At 34.9% G+C, this 23,892-nt stretch overlaps 1 long non-coding RNA gene across 1 annotated transcript; it reads left to right on the top strand.

Moving 5' to 3' along the window:
• The first annotated feature begins 15,431 nt into the window (after nt 1-15,431).
• Nucleotides 15,432-17,150, top strand: LOC126879288 (uncharacterized). The gene is made up of 2 exons (XR_007696028.1): nt 15,432-15,974; nt 16,970-17,150. It is a non-coding gene; the product is annotated as an uncharacterized LOC126879288 (long non-coding RNA).
• Nucleotides 17,151-23,892: the final 6,742 nt, after the last annotated feature.

The raw sequence follows: 23,892 nt of genomic DNA, 5'->3' as shown, positions 1-23,892 counted from the left end.
TACATTTGCAGAAAGATAGGGAAAAAAATAGGTTTTCTTCGAAGAGTATCACCATTTTTGACATTTCAAACTAAATTAACAATTTATAATTCGTTAATATTACCTCACTTTTTATATTGTTGTTCATTGATTTATACAGGATGTTCTAATTATGACAGGCTTCAAATTTTTCAAAATAAGGCTATGCGAGTAATATTGAGATGCAATCGATATACTCGAATTCAAGATATGCTGAAAACTTTAAATTGGTTAAAAGTTGAACATTTTATGTATGTCCAATCTATGACATTCTTAGTTAAGATGGTAAACCATTTATTGCCAACAGTCAGTTGGTCCCGATAGCAAATGTTCATGAGCATAGCACTAGAGCTGGAAATTCAATAAATTTTTATGTTAGAACAACCAACAAGTCCAGTTCAATGAAAAGCTTGTTTCATAAAGGAATTGTACAGTTCAATAATATACCTTATCACATTAAAAATAGCCATAATGCAACTATCTTTAAGAGATTATTAAGAGATTATCTTTAACTAAGACCTAGAAACCAATTGGCAATGTTTGTTGTACTTCCAGTGTTTTATTTTTATTTTATTTTCTCTTTTTTTGTTTATATATTGAATGTTTCTGATTAATTTAATTTGTCAATGTTTATTTCTTTATTTGTTTAGTCTCATGTTTTTAATTTTTGTAATACTTTATGATAATTATACAGCGCTCCTTGCCTTGACAATTCTTATGTAATTTGTACGTGTGTGGAGTGCAATGTTTTTGTTTTGTGTATTATCTATTATGATAAATAAATAAATATCTATCTATCTATCTATTCTGATTTTCAGAAGAATTCATTTCTCTATTTGAATTAAGTGGTCTATTTATAGCACTGGACTCTTGATTCCCATCTGATATTCTGCTTGAAACCATCTGAGAACTATAACGTCTTTGAAAATGTAATTGTGGTTGTATCGTGCTATCATGTTGATTTTCTTCAAAAACCAGCCTTAAGAATGAAACTCTATTGCCTGCAGTTGGTGAACTATTAGTAGCTCCAAACAGTGCAGCTTCAATCGGATGCTCTTCAGCTAAGGATTCTGAATTTACCAAACCACATTCATGAGACCCGGATTGAACAATTTCAGGCAATAATGGAACTGAAGTATCCAAAAGTGAGATGTGATCTACTTGATTATCTTTCCCAAAGCTCTCATAAATCCTGTTGATTTCTAATAGTAACCGTTTGTGCCAATCTAATAGTTGATTCCTTTGAGCTTCCTGTTTTTCGTTGCATTGAAGTCTGTTAAGTCTAAGTTTAACATGTGTTAGACGAGAACTAATTCTTTTAAATTCATTAGTTCTGTTCTGTTCATTAAAATGTTCTATACCTTCTTCCAGATCACTAAGTTTCCCTGAGCACAACGAAAACTCAAAAGATGGGTCTATATTAACCACCTTCGGAGAATCTCTTTGTCCCTCTCTTTCTGCTTTAAGAGCTTCTCTCAACGTAGCCCTTTTCGTGTGTACATTTGCATCAATTGGTAAACTTCTTATTGATAACTCATAACTGAGTTCATCACCCAAAAGTCTATTAACCTCTATATTAAGTAAACCGAAAAAGAATAAAATAAAACCCTATCTCGGTTAGAGATAAAAAAAATAAGATAAAATAAGAGATGAAGTATAAACTACAGACAAAAGAAATCTCAACAATATATTATAGTATCCTATTCTTAAATATTTTTGCGTGAAATAGCAACACGCAACCCTTACCCAATGTTACAAAAAAAAACAAAAAAAAAATAACTTCAACTACTACTTTAAGTTATTTTTTTTTATTTATTAAACACCAATAAGATGCTTAAGGACATTACAATCTGATCAAATAATGTGATCAATGAGCAACTTATTTCTAACCTAAATTACTACTAAAAACTTAAGACTAAGGACAAACTCAATAGTACCCCTTAGGTTCTGTTAATATATTGCACAAATTTTAACTTGTACCATCACTTGCACCGTGCACTATTTTTCATTTCACTAACTCGAAAGGCTTCTTCCTCTTGAGTCTTCTAGCTAGATCCGTGTTGTCGAGGAGCTGGATGGCCTCAACATTGACGTGTTGAAGAAGTCGTTGTTCGTGACTCTTGGCAAATTTTTCTATTGTCTTGTTAACAGTATCCATGTCTAGGTCCCTATGGAGGTCACTGTTCCTATAGTACCATGGAGCGTTGACAATGTTCCTTAGCACTTTGTTTTGGAAGCGTTGAATGATGTTTAAATTAGTATTACTAGCGCAGCCCCATAGCTGGATGCCATATGTCCATATAGGTTTTTAATCTGTTTATACAAAAGTATTTTATTGTAGATCGAGAGAGTGGATTGTCTTCCCAATAACCAATACATTTTTTTATACCTCATGTTAAGCTGTTCTCGTTTCTTTTTAACATGGGCCCTCCAGCGTAGCCAAGCGTCTAGTGTAATACCCAAATATTTTGCGGTATCGGCGTATGGTATCTGGGTATTATTTACGTTAACAGGAATGTATTGTTTTTTCTTGTTTTTAAAATTTATATGTACTGACTTCATTTCGTTTAATTTAATTCGCCAGCGTTTAGTCCACTTGTTAAGTCTGTTAACAGATATTTGTAGTTTTCTTGCTGCTTCTTCATGGTCTTCACCTACGGCTAAAACGGCAGTGTCATCAGCAAAGGTAGCTATTGTGTTATGATCTACTTCAGGGATGTCACTAATGTATAATAGGTATAGGACCGGTCCTATCACACTACCTTGTGGTACACCTGCATTGATTTTCTTTAGTTCCGAGTAGGCTTCTTCTTGTTTAACCCTAAAAACTCTCTCTGATAGATAAGATTCCAATAATTCTGTGTATTGTCTTGGCAAAATCCTGCTTAATTTGTATTTAAGTCCTTCGTGCCATACCTTATCAAAAGCTTGCGCCACGTCGAGGAAGACAGCGGAGCAAATTTTCTTTCCTTCCAGCGACCTCTCCATTATATCCGTTATTCTATGGACTTGGTCGATAGTTGAATGACTTTCTCGAAACCCAAACTGGTGTGATGGAATTAGAGCCTTAGCATCTATAAGAGGTTTTAAACTTTTCAGCAAAAGCTTCTCGTACAGCTTTGAAATTACGGGTAGTAATGAAATCGGTCTGTACGATGATACTGTATTTGGATGTTTTCCAGGTTTAAGGATCATTATGACCTCAGCCACTTTCCATATCTTGGGAATATATCTTAATCTGAACGAGGCATTTATAAGATATGTCAGTTTTACTATGGCTTTTCTAGGAAGTTGTTTTAGGATTTCCCCAGTAATTAAGTCAAACCCAGGTGCTTTCCTGGGATTGATGTTTGATTTAATTTCGTCGACCACTTTTTTTGAGGTGACTAGTTTAATTTCACCTTCTTCCTGTATGATATTTTCCCATTGTAGTGTGTTATCACCTTCATTTGGTTGGAATGTTTCCTCGAGATATTCAGCAAATTTATTAGCCTTATCTAAATTGCTTTTCGCCCAGCTTCCATCTGTATTTCTTAGAGGAGGATTTTGCATTATCGGTCGTTTTAATTTCTTAGTGGCTCTCCAGAGGGAATACTCAGTTGTGCTATCATTTGTCAATTCTCTTAGATAGTTTCTAATTGCTTCGTTTTTATTTTTTCTAATTTCTCTTTTAAGCTGTTGTGTAGCATTATTTAGTTTTGTTTTATCAGATGGAGCTCTAGAGCATTGCCAGATCCTTCTGAGTTTTCTCTTCTCTTCGATTAGCGTTCTAATTTCTTTAGGGTAATTATTACCTTTAACTCTACGAATCAGTTCAGGTGAGTTATTCCAAGCGGCTTGTTGAACTTGTTTAACAAAACATTCCGTTTCTTCATCAAGTTCATATCTAGTTTTTAGTGAAACTTTCAGATTGATTGTTTCTTCTAAGTGAAGCTGAAAACTCCGCCAATCTGTTAGCCTATTAGTCAGTTTAGGAGGTGGCTGGCTTTGAATAACAGTATCACTTACTGTGAGAAGGATGGGTGAATGATCGGAGTTCATGTCCCATGCTTCTTCAATATGTAAATAATTAACATAAATATTTCTAGTTATAAATAAATCAATCAGGTCTGGAATTTTGTTGGGATCAGTAGGCCAATACGTCGGTTTACCTGTTGAAAGTGTTTCGCATTTTAATTGCTTAACTGCCTGCAAGAGTGCCTTCCCCTTGGTTGTGATTAACCTAGAACCCCAATGGGTGTGCTTGGCATTAAAATCCCCACCAATTATAAATCTTTTGTCATGTCAATTCAAAAATTCTACATATTGATCTTTTTTGATGTTATGTTTTGGTGGAGAGTAGACAGCGGTAACGATAAGCTCAAAAGATTTTGTTTTAACACTTACTGAAGTAGCTTGGAACATTTCTGTTTTGTAGCATATTTCTTGATGATGTCTAATAGTTTCTTTTACTATGATAGCACTACCACCTCTGGCTGTATTATCTGGATGTAAGGTATGGTATACTTTAAATCCTTTAAAATGAATGTAGGTTTCATTTGTAAAATGTGTTTCAGAAATGAGACAAATATCAATTTTTTCAATGTCTAGGACAGTCTGCAGTTCTTGTTGATGCTGCAGTAGTCCATTTGCATTCCATTCCATTATCCTCAGACTATCTGGCATTAAAGTTCTTAGGAATAGCTCCTTTGGTGCTATATTCTAATCTAGTAATGCGCTCATCCATTTTGGTCAATGTTTCCAGTATTTGTTGGAGAGTGCTCTCAATGTTTGAGCTGTGTTTTGGGTTAGTACTTTCAATTTCTAGATTACCTCTAGCGGCTTGGCTGTAGGTTTTTTTGTTTTCGTTTGTTTTGTATATCGGATTCTGCTGTTGCACCCTTTGCGGCTGTTTAGGTATTGTAGTTCTCTTATTTCGATTGTCTTTTAACTTCTGCATTTCTTTTGCTACCATGCATCCTCTGTAGTTTGCAGGATGACTTTCTCCACAGTGGACACATTTTGGTTGGGCATTTTTAGGTTTATCACAATCGATATTCAGGTGCTTTCCGGTACATCTAACACGTTGTGGTTGCCTTGCGCAATATTTTTGCGTATGGCCAAAAGCTTGGCATTTTTTGCATTGAGGCACGAGTCTGGATTTTCTTTACGGCAAAATCTGAACTCTAACTTGTAATATATCAGAAATTCCGAATATTTTATCGATATTTTCATCCTGTCTAAATGATAACATGAACATATTAAGAGGTTGTTCTTAAACATAAACAGCACATTATTCTGCTGTAATAATATCGCTTCATTTTGCGATTGGGATAAAGGTTGTGGAAACATTTTATTGTGTTTCTACTTGAATTTCCATTTTACACTGAGTCACGAGCACAGTTTTATATGGAATCTCTATTCAGAATTTTTTAATGATTTAACAAAAATAATTATCAAATAGAAATTAACTACTTACTCAGACTGCCGAAAATCTGGTAATTTTTTTTTCATTCCATTGACTGATCACTTTATCACTAATTGCTATTTTATCGCTTTCGATTTTATTAATAACACGCGAAAAAAGACACTCTCATTCACCTCGACGGTGCGGAAATGATGTATCTTATCTATTTCAATTGTTTATTAATATAGTTATTTGCAGCACTGAAAAACTCTTTGTTAACACGGAGAGCCAACACGTCCGTTTTGTTTCGATGCTCGATACAATCTCACTTTAAGTTATGCAAGCTAGTAGTAAGTCAATACACAACTATTGGGTTAAATCCGAACACTAAAACCGATAAAATACTATGCAATATATATTTTATGATGTACAAAAATTTTGAGCCACCCTGTAAATTGGAAATAAAGGAATAAAATTAACTATTTATGTGCAAGAAATCTAGAAAGTGTCCACAAAACACAAAAATCTAAAATATTATGCCTAATAATATTTATTTACAGCAGTGTATATCAAAATATCTGTGAAATATGTAATAATAATTAATATTACGCCACTATGCCATATAAAAATCAAAAATTTTATGCCTACTAGTAGTTATGTACAGCAGTATATATATCAAAATATCTGTTAAATATGTAATAATACTCAATGCTCTATAAAATAAAGAAATAATAACAAAAAATTTTACGCTGGAGCGCCAAATGTTACTCTTCGCCGATGTTACTAGTTTTTATTGAAAGTATGCGAAGGTAAATAACTACTTTTATTTTCTAACAAACAAAAAAAATAATAATAAGAAATCAAAAAATATTTATTATTACTAACCAAAACTATAAAATTCATATTAATCTTAATTGAAAATATAAAAAAACCAACAGAAAGAGGTAAAAAGGTTAAATAAAGTTTATGCTTGCCTCTAAGAATATTCTTTTCAGCGTACACCCATATTAAAATTCTTAAAACTATGTAATATTATATTTAGGTACTATGTATTTACAAGAAAAAAAACAAAACCGAGATATTGGTCAGACTGCTGTATGGTGTGGTGGCTTAGACAGGCAAAACAACGTTCTTTTAAGAGTAGTATTGGATTGATCCTACCTTATGTTTTCTTTTGTCGATGTTATACACGTGGACGATGTCGTACGGCATTTATATACTTGGATACTTCACAATTATACAGGTTATATTATATATGTATATCGACCCTGGACAAGGGTGCTTCAAAAAAAAACTCACAACATTCAAATGAATTGGAGAGAAAGAAAAATTGTTGGCCTTAAAGATAGCGTGTGGCCAAAAAGAAAGGTCTTGAGGACCTAAATATCCAGAAATTTTAAATCCTTGCTGAGCAAGACAATCTTCAACTTCATAAAATTGAATATTTCTTAATTAATTATCTGGATTAGTTCTGATTAAATATCCTCAAGGAGTTTCATAGGACAACACTAACTTGTCCTCATGAAGTGTAAATAAAAAGTGAACAAGATATGACACTAGACAGGTAAAGACAAAGAGATGACACTTACTAGACAGGTAGCCATTTTATACCTAAAGCCTACTTCATGCCTGATTTTCCTATATGATTTCGGACTTAAAAATGGCTTGATAGCAGCTAATGTTCAAGACAATATAGAAGCCTGATTTTTATAATTATTTAGGCCAGTACTTGTGACAATAAAGTAAAAATTATGACAATCTGATTTATAAAAATCGTTTCTAGTTGTTTAGCGACTTTTAACCCGTAACAATAGACGTGAAAGGGTTACCGATTTTGTAGATGCGGAATCCTTTACTGAGTTGGAACTCCGCGAGGCCGCTGAACGGATAAAGATCCGAAAGGCACCTGCCATAGACGGAGTCATGTCGGAAACTGTAAAGATCGCCGCACAAAGATACCCGCTGGTTTTCCTGAGGCTGCTAAACGAACTGCTCGAACATCAGCAGCTCCCAACTCGGTTGAAAGAGGCTAAGGTTGTCCTTATCCCGAAAGGTAGAGGGGATGAGGAAGAGGGCATTTTCGGCCAATTTGCCTTCTTAGCTCGGTAGCTAAATTATACGAACAGCTGGTAAAAAGTCGCTTTGAGCGATAGCTGGAAAAAAAGCATGCATTAAGCAATCGTCAGTATGGTTTTAGGACCAAAAGGTCCACCATAGATGCGGTATCAGAAGTGACCTGCTTAGTCACGCAGGATACAAAGAAATGGGTGGCTCTCATCTTGCTAGATGTCAAAAATGCCTTTAATACGGCATCATGGGAAAAAATCATGTCCAGACTAAGAGATTTGGGTGTCAGTGAGTACCTGGTCAACGTGGTTGACAGGTACTTTACTGACAGGTTCATAACGGAGAAGGATACCAGCATCAAGTTGTCGCAAGGTGTTCCGCAGGGTTCGGTACTGGGTACCACCCTCTAGAATGTCCTGTACGATGAGGTGCTGAGGTTACAGATGCCGAGGGGTTGCACTCTTGTAGCTTATGCCGATGACCTCGCACTGGTTGCGAAGGCGAGCCAGAAAAAGGAGATGGTTAATGCGGCTAACACAGCCCTACGTCGTATTAGTAGGTGGATCAGAGAGAACGATCTACAACTAGCACCTCAGAAAACTGAGGTGGTAGTTCTCAAAGGGAGCCGAGACAAATCATCTCTTCGATTTTTAGTGGAAGGGGTAGAGGTTATACCAGTTAAATCGGTTAAGTACCTCGGAGTCTGGCTGTCGGAAGGACTGAGATTTGGAGTACATGTCCAAAAGACGGTGGAGAAGGCGAACCGAAGTCTGGAGGTATTGGTACGGCTAATGCTGAACATTGGAGGCCAATGTAGTGCCAAAAGGAAGGTTTTAAATGGAGTTTTCCAGTCGGTGGTGACATACGCTGCTCCCGTGTGGTGCAGCGTGCTGAATACAGTGAAGTACGCCAAGCTGTTGGAGACTTCGCAAAGACGAATGCTCCTCAGGGTATCCAGTGCCTATAGGACGGCCTCAAACGAGGCTCTTTATGCTATTGGAGCGGTGATACCGATCGTCTTATTGTGTAAAGAGCGAGCGAGAGTGTATGCGAGGAGGATGGATGGAAATATAGATGATGAAGATCGAGAGAGAACCATAGAGGAGTGGCAGAGAGAATGGGCGAGTGATAGCGGAAAGGCAAGGTGGACGAAGGAGCTTATTCCCGATCTGAGGCCGTGGTGGGAATGTAAGTTCAGGAAACTGGACTTCTTCCTGACGCAGTTTCTGACCGGGCATGGTAGCTTTGGCACCTACACAAATAGGACAGGTAAATCAGCTTCGGCGAACTGTGCTATTTGTGGGGTGCCGGACGCTCACGCCCACCTCTTTCACTGTCAGAGGTGGACAAATGAGAGAGGAGACTTCGAGAGGCGGATGGGTTTCAGGCTGGATGAAAGAAATATAGTAAATGTGATGTTAAGAGGAGAGAAAATGGAGAGAGGTGCACTGTCTGATCTCGGGGGTGATGAAGAAGAAGGAACAGGAAGACAGAAGAGGAAATTAAACCAAGGACGGTGTATGGATTTTGGTTTCTTTTACCACTACTTTGGAGCGGTGGTTAAGGTTTTAGCTGGAATACGGTTCTTCTTCTTCTTGTGCCACTCCTATCGGAGATTGGAAATCATCAAGGCTACCCTGACTTTGTTTACAGCTGACCTAAAAAGTTCATTAGTGGTGCAGCCAAACCACTCTCTCAAATTCCGCATCCATGACATTCTTCTACGGCCTGAATTCCGTTTTCCTTCTATTTTTCCTTGCATTATATTTTGAAGTAATGCGTATTTATGACCTCTCATCAGGTGACCCAAATAAATACGATTAATCCGGCACTACCCTGGTGTCTTCTGGCCTAGTGTCATACTTGGCCAGAGGACGCCAGGGTGTCTTGTTCCGTGACATTAGATGTCAAAAAAGATTTTTTTTCCACCGCTGCCTGCCAGATTTCAATGGATACCTTCTTAGGCTCTTACTGAAATCTGGCAAAAGGGCAATTAAAAAAAAAGTTTGCCTGTAGTATTAGCTTGTGATGCAAGTCCAACCGATGTTGCAGGGGTACTATCTCATGTTATTGATGGAATCGAAAGGCCTATCGCATTTGCTTCGAGATCTCTTACCAAATGTGCCCAAAATTATAGTCAGAGAGACAGAGAAGCACTTGCAATTATGTTTTCAGTAAATCACTTCTTCATATATCTTTTTGGGCGTAAGTTTAAACTCATCACTGATAACAGCCCTCTAACGAGAATTTTTCATCAAAATTCAAAATTACCTTCAACGACTTCTGCTAGACTACTTCGATATGCATCATTTTTATCAGGATTTGATTACGAAGTCGAATACAGAAAATCTTCTGATCACGTTAACGTCGACTGTTTTTCTAGAGCTTCTATCAATCAACCTTCATCTTCTTTAGAAAAAATTCTCAACGAAGAAATTAAATCTATCTGTCATGAGTTAATAAAAGAAATTTCAACATACGATCTAACCTATCAAAATATCAAAGATGTTCGAGGATCCTTTTTAATGGTCAGATAATTGTTATTCCAACTCAACTCCAACGACTGGTCCGATCAGAACTCCACAGAACTCACATAGGCATTACAAAGATGAAACAACTTGCAAGAAAGTATTGCTATTGAAAAAACATAGACAAAAACATTGAAATTATGGTCAAGTCATGTCAACCTTGCGCTGAAATTCGAAAATCACCTTCAAAAGCTCCACTACACCACTGGGATACTCTAACAGAAAATTGGGACCACATTCATATTGATTATGCGGGTCCATTCCAAGGTTTTTATTTTTTTGTTGTGGTTGACCCTAAATCACGATGGGCTGAAATCAAAGTTCTTAGGGATGCGCCAACATCAGAAAAAACCATCGATCTTCTGTTAGAGATATGTTCTACTCACGGATATCCTCAAGTTATGGTGTCAGCCAACGCTACAATTTTTGTAAGTGATGAATTTAAAATTTTTTCAAAAACTCATGGTATTTTTCAAAAGTATATTGCTCCTGGTCATCCTGCTACAAACGGCTTAGCTGAACGAAACGTTCAAACCTAAAAATGAGACTAAAAGCTATGTCTACTGATCGTCTACCCATGAGTAAGAAAGTACAAGAAAATCTTTTAAAATATAGAGTGACACCACTTTCCTGTGGAAAATCACCAGCTGAAATGTACCTGAACCGATGTTTAAGAATCAAGCTCGACGCACTACGTCCACCAAAACTTAGCAGATCAGAAAATCAACCCAATGGTGCAAGACAATTAAATGTGGGGGAGACAGTACAAGTACGGTATTACCAAGGTAACCAGGAACTTTGGAAATTTGGCACAATTGTTAAAAAGTATGGATTGTTACATTACCAAGTCCAAATTGATGATGGCTATTGTTTAAAACGTCACATTGACCAAATTCGTAAAACCATGTTACCTAAAAAGAATGTAACTTTTGTAAACGAACCAGAAGTAACTCATTATCAGCCACAGTATCAAGAACCCCCCTGCATCTTCTGCCATCTATCCAACCTCCAGTCCATTTACATCCAAATCCAATCAGCGAAAATGTAGATCCAATGATAGAACCTGATCATCCTGATAATGAACTGGTACCCATTAATGAACCTGCTGTTGAAGAACGTAATGATCTTCCACAGTTAAGAAGATCTGAAGGGATTCGACTTTTCAAGTCAAGATTTTAGATTTAGGTTTTTAAATCTTTTCTATTTTTTTAAGTTCAAAATAGCGTGGGAGATTATAGTATCCTCCTCTATTTATAGCAGTTGTTTTGTAATGTTATATATTATAGTTATGTCAGTTCATATTTTATTAGTTGTCAAAATATATTTATCGAAATGTGCTACTTATTCAATCTGCAGATATAATAGTTACTCTTGATCGTTTTCTTATTACTTCATTGGACTTGCGATGATTTACATTGACTTTGTGTAAAACGACAAAACGATTATAGGGCTTAAAGGCCTAATTGTTAATTTGTATATCCCTCAGCTCATGGTAGCCGGCAGTTAACTGCTTGCCGGCTATCATGAGCTGAGTGATATACAAATTAACAAAATGATTTAAGTTGGATAATATTTACGATTCAATAAAATTTCATTTAATAATAAAAGTGTTAATTATGGTCTAATACAAGTGCAATAGTTCATTAGTGTCGTGACGTGCCTCGGGGTCTATATGTGTTTCGTTTTTTAAATGTCGACCAAAATAATTAATTTTATATATTATTAATTAATTCACTGATCCAAGTGGTTTGTTTCACACCCACTTTGGAGATTTCATTTTTCACACTCATGTTAAATGCTTTAAAAAAGACAACTTCGTGCTTTCATACATTTTTCAAATTTTTCATTTTATTATGTAAAATTGACTAATTGGAGAACCACCCCCGTCTTCAGACTTGATGCTTATAACATCTTGTATAACCACTTCACATAACATGGACTGATGATGTTCTGTAAACACGGAACGAAACGTCTCCAATAATATATGGATTAGTGAACAACTTTGCTTTTCTTTCTCCTCTCACCTGACTAAAATCTTCAAGTTTCACAGTGTGAAAAGTGATTCCACTCATTTCCACTGTCCACTTTGCTATTTGATAATATATATATTTTGGGACTAACGTATTGACGTCCACATCGAAACCTATTTTGACTGAAAATGTAAGTAGTCTTTATATTTGGATTTTAAAACGGCCGAGATTGATTGTAAATGAAAATATTTATATTATTTCTTCATATAATATCACGATAAATGAATTACCAGAAATAGGATTATTTAATAGCTGCCATTACATCCTCCACTCCAATTTCCGCCTTACCAAAACATAAAAATGTTCCCTAATTGACTTGAACTAATAAAGGCGGTGCACTGTTGTAGTTATAGAACCGCGTGGCTACAATATTATTAAGAGTGATTGTTCCAATATAGTTAACGCATTTTTTTCAATTTAATGATAAATAATGATAAATGCCTCTCGATACCGCTGTAATCAATTCTGTAATGAAGTTGGTTGCAAAACGTGATTTATGGGAACCTAAAGAAGCGTCGTCAGTGAGAGCAAAAAGAGAAGAAAGCAAAAAGTGCAGTCTACGTGCGATGATATCTTCTCTGAGGCCAGAGGTCACGCGTAGAAGCTCGTCTTTTCAGAATAATTATGAAATTACTAGGAGAAGTCTCGATCTACAGGGAATTAATACCTTGCTATAAGGATTTTATTCGTTAGCAACTGAATTTCCTTGAACAATAATTTCATTTCCAATACAGCACGACTTTTCAATGAAAGAGGTACGAATTTGATAGAGTTCATCCATATTTACTACTAAAATACTACTGGTTTATAAATTTGAACATTACTAATGAGTGAAATCAATGTAGTTTTTACTTACGGAAAAAAAAACTAAGAAGATAGACCTTTTTATAATTTCATTAATGTGTAATAAATAACATATCAAAAAGTTCTACTCCAAAAGTGAGTATGTACTTAATTTTTTATTAAATAAATTTACTGTAAAATTAGTTCCTTTTAAAAACACCTTCGAAATTACAAATTTTATAAGAAAAACTGACCTAGCCATTGAAAAATTTAGAAAATTTTACACAAAAAAAGATTTATAAAGATTTTTGTCAAAAACTAAATTTACAGCTTCTTTAAGTTGTCACATTTTCACAGGTATTGAGTGGTATGAATAAAAACGGAGTATAAACTCACGAGTATGTTCTCATAAGTATGAGTATGAGTATAAAGTTTATCCTCTATTTCATATGAACAAAAATATTTTGATGTGATGAGTCTCTACTCACAGTACATAAGAGTAGATGGAGTATATACTCCAACATTTGGAGTATAAACTACATTCTCATTTTTATTCATACGAGCCATTACCTCACTGGATGGCAGCGTTTAGCCGAGCCTGTGATTGACTAAATTTAACATAACTTTTTAATGAATCTTTCAAAATAAATTTTACAAATTGGAAATGAAAGATGAACATCAAAGCTGTTCTATAGTTATAAGTGGGACTTAAATTAATTTTGTTTAAAAATTAATTAGAATGTGTTATGTTATTATAATACAATAATGTACTAATACAATTTTAACTGTAAAATCTCAAATTTGCACAAATTTCTTCTAAAACATAGTACTAAATGCTGTTTCATTAAAAAAATTATCTCAAAAGTTTTATTCAAATGATACGACGTCTCAAAAAATGTGTAAATTTTGAAAACTTCGTAGTTTTACAGAATTACTACCACTCTTATGAGGATATTACTCAAGTTTAAACGGCTGCAGTGGCGTGCGGTGACTTCTTCGAAAGGGGAAGCGATTCAATAAGGATATAAAAATATTTTCTTAAGGGTCGAGGGTCGAGCAACTTTCCACCTGATAACACTCTGATGCGCAGGGGCTCTCTATCAGCAAAGTACTTAATTATGTGAGACGTCCTGCGTACAAGGACTCACACACTAAATCCGTGACGCGTGAATGCGTGAGGCACTCTATTCCCGCTATTTCTAGTGACTAGTGACCTATCATTGATCTGTATTGCTAGCTCGGGCCTTGAGTCCTCGCGCCGGGCTTGGTTTTCTAAAGAAGAATCATATTTAAAAAAATATACTCCGAGGCATTTTCCACAACACACAACTTTCACTAAAATGACACTTATTTATACTCGAGGTCTATTCTCCTATCAACTTCTGATAATTGTTGAATGAAGTCTTTTTTAATGGATAATAGGGCTAACTTTCAAAGTCTATATTCGCTTGTTGAATTTCTTTTAAACTCTTAATTTGAAACTTTTAATGCATCTTCCCTAACAACACACAACATTCCAGGAATGTACTACCAAAGTTCTATCAATATTTGAATGTCCTGGACATTTAGGGAACATTCGGTGAACATTTGTTTAAATTATTCCTGGAATGTTACCATAAGACATTCTGTGAACATACTACCAATGTTCCTATATTTTAAGTTGCGAAATAATACATACGTGTAACAGATACAACATTACTTATAACATACCAGACAAACTAAGTGACATTTTAGGCCTACAGTGCAATAATATGTCAAATTTAAAGAGTTTCCCAAGTTCAATTAATACAATACTATAAACATACAAATGTAATAAAAATTATTGTTCGCGAGTATTCAATTTGGAATGCGATTTTGTTAATAAAAAAATACTTATAACTTATGCAAAACCCAAGAGAGGCATTATTTATATTTATTTCTTTTGCGTTCATTTTCAAATTCGCCGTGCATATATTTTTGTGCATGGCGCTTGAGAGGGCATCACGTGACTAAAAACGACCAACCAACGACCTCGCTTCGGCCATCTTGGCATCTTCATTTCATCTCATCTTGGCCACCTTGCCCGGCCTTGCCTTGCCGTGGAACGTTTGTATTATTTGTGCTTTTTAAGAATATTTTTTTAATTCGGATACTTTTATAATAGCTTTAATAGTATTATTAACATAGTGCATAAAATGGTGTCCTGTTTTTAACGCAGTTGGTGTAGCAGAAACAAATGTAGATAAAAAAATCTGCAGGAATAACGTTTCAATTATGACAGAAGCTCGAAACAAATGACTGTGAATGAAAAGCCCTATTAAAAGGTTAGTATGCAAATATGTAAACGAAGGCATGCCCTGTATTTCAGAAAACAAATTAATACTATTAATACCCTAATAATACTATTCATAAAAAATCTTTTAAGTAACGTAGATATAACAAAGTGAATAAAAAGCATAAATCAGAAGAATTTTTATTTTATAAGTTGATAATTGGTCATATCCATTTATTATTTTAATAATAATTGTGAATAAGCCACAAACTTCGCTTATTCCTAACTAAAATAGTAAATAGAGATAATAACAAAAGGATTTGTAAAACTAAAATAATTAAAACTAAATAAAACTAAAAGGATGGTAGACCACACACTATAATATGCAGTACCAACTAATGAATACACAGAATATTATAGTCGATTTGCTAAACTCAGTCTCAGTACTACCGAGTCTCAGACACAACTGGCTAGTGATTTTAGTAAATAATTTTGCCAATTTGGTAAAATTGGCAAAAAAAATAATAACTAAATAGTTAATAATTACTGTAATTTTGGCAAAATTGGCCAAAAACAAAAAAAATTACCTACTAAAATCACTAGCCAGTTGTGTCTGAGTTTGGGGAACCGACTATACTAATAAACAATTTCTAAGCTGTTTTATAATATTTTGTGAGTTCATTAATCATATTTTTTATTTAAAACTAAAATTTGTTAATAATGCTTAGTAATGCATATATTTTGTATTTTTAGCTTTCCAGAAGATCCTGCGAAGAAGACATGAAGTATAGATCAGATTTGTTAATAGAGGAGTATGTTCAAAACACTTTTTAGAAAAAGATATTGACAGAACTTCACTTTCATTTGTTCGTTTGAGAGACTGTGCTGTTCCAATAGCTTATGTCACACAGGTATATGCATAACCTAATTAATAATATAGTCCGTACAATATAGATACTGTTGTAATTCATTATCTACATCGGAGATCTAAGTTGACATTGTTGCCCAACTACAAAAAATTTTTGAATTCATTTTAAGTCAAATATATCACATAATTATTGCGAAGTAGATTATACAACAAAACAGATTAATATTCAATGTAAATAAATAAAAACATCAGAAATAGAAAACAAGAATTAAGGTATAATCTTATGTTACAGTTATTAAGGTACCAAGGGTATTATAAGGATAATAACGCTTGAGGTCAATGGTGTTTTTAACAAGGGCCTTCGGCCTGAGGGATATACGTTGACCGAAAGCGTTATTATTATAATACCTGTGGTGCCTTCAACTTTTAATGTCCGACTAAATTATTCTTTATATGCGAAAAATTTGAATGAATTTTGAATTGATTAGTTTTTAAATAAGTACATTTACCAGTAACAGTAGTAACGTAATTGTGGTAACCATAGTTTTACTTAGGTTGATATTTGTCAACTTGACAGTATCTAAGTCGTTATTTAAATTTAATGCCCAAGGGCGTTATATCGTACTTAACAGACTTCGAAATGTCATTATTTGTCAAATAATGTACCAGTAGGACATTAAAGTAAATAATAAAAACAATAAATATAATGAATACTAAATACTTATTTGTTTGTGAAAAATCTATTTCTTTGTGGCTTTTTTGTAATTAACTATTCTAATGGGGAAATAAGCCACAATTTACTTGAAAAAATAATTTTATTAAGGTTTCTACTTCCACATTGGATGTCGTTGTCAAAATACAAAATGTTCATTATTATTATTTTATTTATTAAATATTATTTATTATTTATTTAAATATTATTTAATATTTATTTTTTTATTATTATTATTTATGCGTATTATTACCTGTAAATAATATTTCTTCTGATTGTTAATTGTAAAGGATAGAAAAATTACCTTTTAATTTATTTTCTTTTAGAATCAGCTGAGAGAAGTGGTCTACAAAAAACCAGAAAGGAAACGGAATATGTGGCTACGAAAAGCAAAAGAAAGGTTTACAAAGCAAATGTGACACATTTTTTTATAATATTTAAGAATGTCAGTAAATTACATTAAAAAATGTATGTAAAGATTTTTTGCAATAAAAATGTTTATATTTATCAAGGATGTATTATTTGGTATGGCCACGTATCGTCAGTGATGTGACAATACCTCCTATCTGTTTTTTTCAAGAGATTTGTAAGATAGACTAAAAACTTGTTTCGGCCACCTCCTGTTTTCATATATTTTTTGACTTGTTTTGCAGTAAATTCAACTATCTATTTACTACAAAAAAAGTCAGAATACGTACGAAAACAGAAAGTGACCTTAAAAAATGTTTTACGTCTCCTGCAAACCTCATGAAAAAAAAATATAGGAGGTATTGTCACATTACTGACGATGCATTTCAGTGAATGTCTAAAAAATATACTGTGAATGTTCAAAGAACGTTCGTAGACATTCATGGAATGTTCTAACAAGACATTCAGTCTAAAAATATACTGTGAATGTCCAAAGAACATTCATGGAATGTTCCAACAAGACATTCAGTCTAAAAAATAGACTGTGAATGTCCAAAGAACATTCGTAGACATTCATGGAATGTTCCAACAGAACATTCTAAGAATATTTAAAATGCTGACACAGCACTTTCCTGGGACTTTCCAGGGACATTCGTGTGCATTTGGGGACATTCCAGGAATGTTTTCAATGTCCTGTGTGTACATTCTAGGAACATTCATGGAATGTTTTGTGTTATTAGGGTTAATACTGCAAAACTTCATTCAACTGATGCACTTGTGGCTGGGATAGTTAATAGTACTAATTCACACAACTTGACCACTTCACACATCGACTTGTTTAAACCAGTAGTTATAAAGAAATCCCAGATTTCTGGGTATTTCTTTATCATTCATGTCAGTTGTTTCATAAATGATACTTAACTGAGAATGCAAAGCTGGGATATCAAAAAATTTTCATTATTTAATCGTAATGACATAAATTCCTCTGTGGGAAATTTTGATGAAATATAATTAGAAATATTAAGATTATATATAATTCTACAAATTTTAAATCGTTAAAATTTTGAAAGCTAGAATTCATTTCATTTCTATTTTCATAGAAGAACTCAAAACATTCATACCTAACCAAAATATTGATATATTATTAATTTCTGAGACACACTTTACAGAAAAACACTACATGCGGATTCCCAACTACAAGTTGTATTACACAAATCACCCAGACGGTAGAGCTCACGGTGGAAGCGCCATGATTATACGTGATTCTATTAAATACTCCGAAATGGAAAAATATAACAAAGACTACCTGCAAGCAACCAGCTTAACGCTTGAGGAAGCACACGGCCCAATAACAATATCTGCCTTATACTGCCCACCTAAACATGTCGTTAAAAAAGAACATTTCCTAGAATATTTTAACACTCTAGGGAACAAATTCATTGCAGGTGGAGATTATAATTCAAAACATCCGATGTGGGGTTCTAGACTAACAACACCAAGAGGCAGAGAATTAGCTGAAGCAATGGTAGAAAATAACTTGCAACAAATTTCTACTGGCGAACCAATTTATTGGCCGTCGGATTTAAACAAAATACCTGATGTCGTTGACTTCTGCATCACAAAAGGCATCGATACCAAAAAATGTAAAGCTGAATCATGCTTTGATTTATCATCAGACCACTCACCCTTTATAATAACAATCTCCGAAAAAATCTTAAACAAAGAACATCAACCAACTTTGCATAACACCAAGACTAACTGGTCCCAATTTAGAGAAAAACTAGACAGCCTGATCTCACTAAATCTGTCCTCGAAAAATGAACTCGAACTTGAATCAGCTGTAGATAAACTAACAGAAAGCATACAAATTGCTGCATGGTACGCGACTCCCAGCTACGAACCATCTCCAAACAGAAATAATGTGTCTCCCACAATTAAACAAAAAATTTTAGAAAAACGACAATTACGTAAAAATTGGCAACAGTCAAGAACGGCTGAAAATAAGAAAAAGCTTAACAAAGCAACAAAGGAATTAAAGGAATTAATCCATGAAGAAGAAAACCATGGAATACAAGAATATTTAGAAAATTTAACACCAATTGAAGCTACAGATTATTCACTCTGGAAAGCCACGAAAAAGCTCAAACGGCCCCAACAGCATAACCCACCAATCAAAGATGAGGCAAACACCTGGGCTAGTAACGACAAAGAAAAAGCTGATCTTTTTGGCAAGCACCTTCAAAAAGTATTTACGCCATATCCTTCTACAGTATCTACAGAGGAAGAAACAGAACTAACCAGATTCCTAACAGCACCGTTTCAAATGGATCTGCCCCACACGAAATTTAAAGTCAACCAAGTAAAACAAACAATAGATGAAATCAACATCAAAAAAGCCCCTGGATTTGGCCTAATCTCTGGCAAGATTCTAAAAGAAGTCTCGGATAAGTGCATAAAACTAATCACCTTTATATTTAATGCAATTCTGCGCATAAACTACTTCCCTAGTTCATGGAAAGTGGCACAAATCCTAATGATCCTTAACCCAGGAATAAGACCGGAAAATGCATCTTCATACCGGCCTATAAGCCTTTTGCCTATGATTAGCAAAGTCTTTGAAAAAATGTACGTAAAAAGGTTGAAAACGATAATAGACGAAAATAAAATAATTCCAGAACACCAATTCGGTTTCCGAGACAAACACGGAACCATAGAACAAGTGCATAGGCTAGTCAACCAAATAAACAAGGATTTTAACTCCAAAAGATACTGTTCTGCTGCTTTCCTTGACATATCTCAGGCTTTTGACAAGGTATGGCACATCGGGCTACAAATAAAATTAAAGAAGCTCCTACCCTATCCTCACTTCCAGCTCTTAAAATCCTACATAGAAAATAGACACTTCCTTGTGAAGCACGGTACCGAGCACACTAAGATATATCCGATTCACTCAGGCATCCCACAAGGCAGCGTTCTCGGCCCAATTCTGTATCTTTTATACATAGCGGACATTCCAACATCTAGTACAACTACAGTTGCAACGTTTGCAGATGACACTGCTATCCTGGCATCCCACACAGATCCAACAACAGCATCAAGGAATCTTCAATCAAACCTAAATAGAATTCAGCAATGGATGAAAGTATGGCGCATCAAATCTAATGGAACTAAATCATTACATGTAACATTCACGCTACGTAGAGAAACATGCCCCCCTGTATATACTGATAATTGTCTAATTCCTCAATCCGAGGACGCCAAATATCTTGGCATGCACTTGGACCGCCGCCTTACTTGGAAAAAACATATTTTTACAAAACGAAAACAGCTTGGACTTAAATTGAGAAATATGTATTGGCTCATTGGACGCAATTCCAAACTATCTCTGGATAACAAAATTTTACTCTACAAGTCCATCCTCAAGCCCATATGGACTTATGGGATTCAGCTATGGGCACTGCTAGCGTCTCCAATACAAACATCTTACAGATATTTCAAAACAAGGTGCTGCGTTCCATAGTCAATGCGCCATACTATGTATCCAACGAGGTGATTCAACACGGCATCCCCCTAGAATCCGTGAAAGAAGCCATACAACGTTTTAGTGTTAAATACTTTGAACGAGTGTTAGTGCATCCTAATGCGTTTGCCAGACAATTAAATGTGTGGGACGTCTTTGAAGTGCGTAGACTAAAACGGCAACTGCCGTCCGACTTAACCAACTGAATGTAATCAAAAGTGTATTCAGACTGATAAAATTTTAGTTTTAGAATTGTAAAACATGTCTGTATTTTTTACCATAACAAATGCTTAATGCCCAATGGGTAGATTGTTGTACTCAATGGAGTTAATAAAAAAAAAGAATTCATTTGTTGTAGAATATTATCAAAAGGTCTCTTTGTTTCCTCTGTTTTCTCTGTCTCTCTGTCTCCGAAATTATCAATCTTCATTATTTTTCTTTCATGTTCAAACCCCATATGTTCAGTTTTATCCCAAATATTTTTAAACTGCTCTCGTTTTCTTTAATTATCGTATTAATAAAGTCATCAATTTGTCTTATACAAAATGCAATACCATTTGATTTCTGTAAAATGTCAAATAAAAGATCAGTAAAAGGAAATATCTTTGCAAAAAATTTAAATCGAAATATTCTTTAAGCGAATGTATGTAATACCTAAGCACCCCTTAGCAGCAGTAACAGTCGGAGCATCTCACTTTCGGGAAGGCGATACGACATGGCATACCAAAATTCGCGCGACTAGTGGCTGCGGTCATTGAACCCTGACCAATTTTAAAAGGGACAAATGCATGACAAGCGGTGATTTTGAGATGCGCTTCTGCCAGGAGTGGACCAAATAGTTGAATTGTGTGCATATTGAGTTCGTTCGTACGCGATTAATTTTTAATATTTTTCAATTCCTATTGGCTAGGTAATATGTAGATTATTTGAATTAGGGAAAAAATTTATTATTAAATATTAATTAATAATATATTTTCTTATATCGACCAATAAATAGGGAAGCGGCGCTTCTCCCGCTTCCATGGACCGCACGTCTCTGAACGGCTGTATTATAATTTTAAAAGTAGTGTTTTTTAAAGCCTAAGATGTCATCTTTAAAATGTACTAATTATTTTACTTTGAAAATGAAATAAATAATTACTCTTATACAGTATGTCTGCGTAATTTGGAACCAAATGGGAAACTTTATTATTATCAATTTTTTGAAAAAAAAAGGTATTCTTCATAGAATGGTCTGCATGGTCTAAAACCTAAGGTGCAACCATCAGATAGGTAGAGAGATCATCTTAGAGAGATATCAGATATCAAATTATTACAGACAATGTAAAATTTAGAAGTTGATAGCCAATTACAATATGAACAGTGAGTAAAATACCACGATTTATGACAGTATTGGATAATGAAGCAGTATATACGAAGTTTATCATCTTCAGCAGGCCCTCCTCGAAAACCCGACGTTTAGACAGGATTTTTCCGCTCGTGACTTTCGTAAATTCCAAAATTTATGCTTAACCACGGAGTGGAATTTTCCTTTCATGGACGTGGACTATAATTTCAGTAATTTTTAGATGATCTTTTCCGTATCTTCAGTAAGGCATTTCCTTGAATTACAATTAAGCCACAACATCGCAAACCCTGCACTACCAAAGGTATCCGCATATCAGCCAAGAATATGCATTCACTACTGTATATTAAGAAATTTACTGCCAACGTCTCTGTCACTGCACAGCACTGTCACAGCATATAAAGTCCTCACGTATATTATAAACCAGCGGCTCCAACCACTAGCAGAAAATATTATTGGAGAGTATCAGACGGACTTCCGACGGGGAAGATCGACACTGGATCAAATATTTACAGTCAAACAGATCTTAAGCAAATCATGAGAATACGATATTGATGTTCTCAACGTGTTTGTAGACTTCAAACAGGCATACGACTCTGTCAAAAGGAACAAACTATACTATGTATTGGCTGAATTGGCAATACCACACAAGCTGATAAGACTCATTAAAGCCACAATGGATGAAACTCAGGCATATGTACGAATACAAAACCACCGGACAGACTTTTTCAAAATTTCGCAGGGACTAAAGCAGGGAGATGGGCTGGACCCAACATTGTTTAACCTGGCACTGGAGTATGCGGTTAGGCAAATGCAAACTTGACGAGGAAACCTACTGACCAACCGAACGGTTCAACTGGCCGCTTATGCCGATGATATTAATATTATGAGTAGAATATCAACAGAAGCACAGGAAACATACGCAGAGTTAAAAATACAAACAAAAATGCTAGGTTTGGAAATTAACATAAAAAAAACAAAAATATTGACTCAGACGAGAAGAAAAATATGGTCCCACAAAACATTAGGTATACATGAAGATGACATTGAAACAGTTGGAAAGTTTACATACCTGGGAGTAGAAATATATGCCGACGGATCAGAAGACGGAGAAATACGGAAGAGAATAACGCAGGCAAACAGAACTTATTTCGCCCTCTCCCATATATTTCGGTCTAAAAGTGTCCACCGAAATACAAAGATGAGAATCTATAAAACTTTAATTCGACCAATAACATGCTATGGCAGTGAAGCCTGGGTCCTGAAAGAAACATCCAAAAACAAACTCGACACATTCGAAAGGAAAGTACTGAGGACAATACTAGGACCTGTGAGGGAAAACGGAATCTTCTGAAGTCGATACAACAACGAATTTTATCAACTGTATAAGGAAGCACCCCTGTCAGACTTCATTAGAATACAAATATTGCAATGGGCCGGATATGTGATAAGAATGGGAGAGGATAGGCTACCAAAAAGACCTCTGAATGCTAGAATGCAGGAAAAGAGACCGGTTGGAAAGCCAAGAAAACGCTGTGAAGACACAGTAAACAGCGACACACAAGTCCTTTTAGGAGCCCCTGTATGGAGAAGAGCAGCCACAGACAACCAAGGGTGGAGGCAAAAAATAATAAGGAGGCCAAAGCTCAATTTAGGCTGTAGTGCCGTAGAAGAAGAAGAAGTCTCTGTCACTGAATATATTACCAAGTACAGGGTAACCTATCTAAAACTTAAGCTAGCTAAAAAAGCATATTATCCAAATCATCTGGGAAGCTCTAAAAGTGTTGCAAAAGAAACTTGGTCCATAATAAACGATATTCGAAAAAAAAATCACACAGCTCAAACATTTTCCCTTCCGCTCCCTGAAAATCGAAATGAATACTTTGTTCATGTGAATAAAAATATAACATCAATTATAGAGTACAGAGTGGAGATTGAAAATTAGGAGGGGAAAATACAGCCTTCCCTTACTCCAC

Source organism: Diabrotica virgifera, chromosome 1 (genome assembly GCF_917563875.1).
Source record: "Diabrotica virgifera virgifera chromosome 1, PGI_DIABVI_V3a".
In the NCBI taxonomy this organism is placed as follows: Eukaryota; Metazoa; Arthropoda; class Insecta; order Coleoptera; family Chrysomelidae; genus Diabrotica; species Diabrotica virgifera.
Note: the sequence above shows the minus strand (reverse complement) of the source record. Positions and strands in the feature narration are given on the sequence as shown.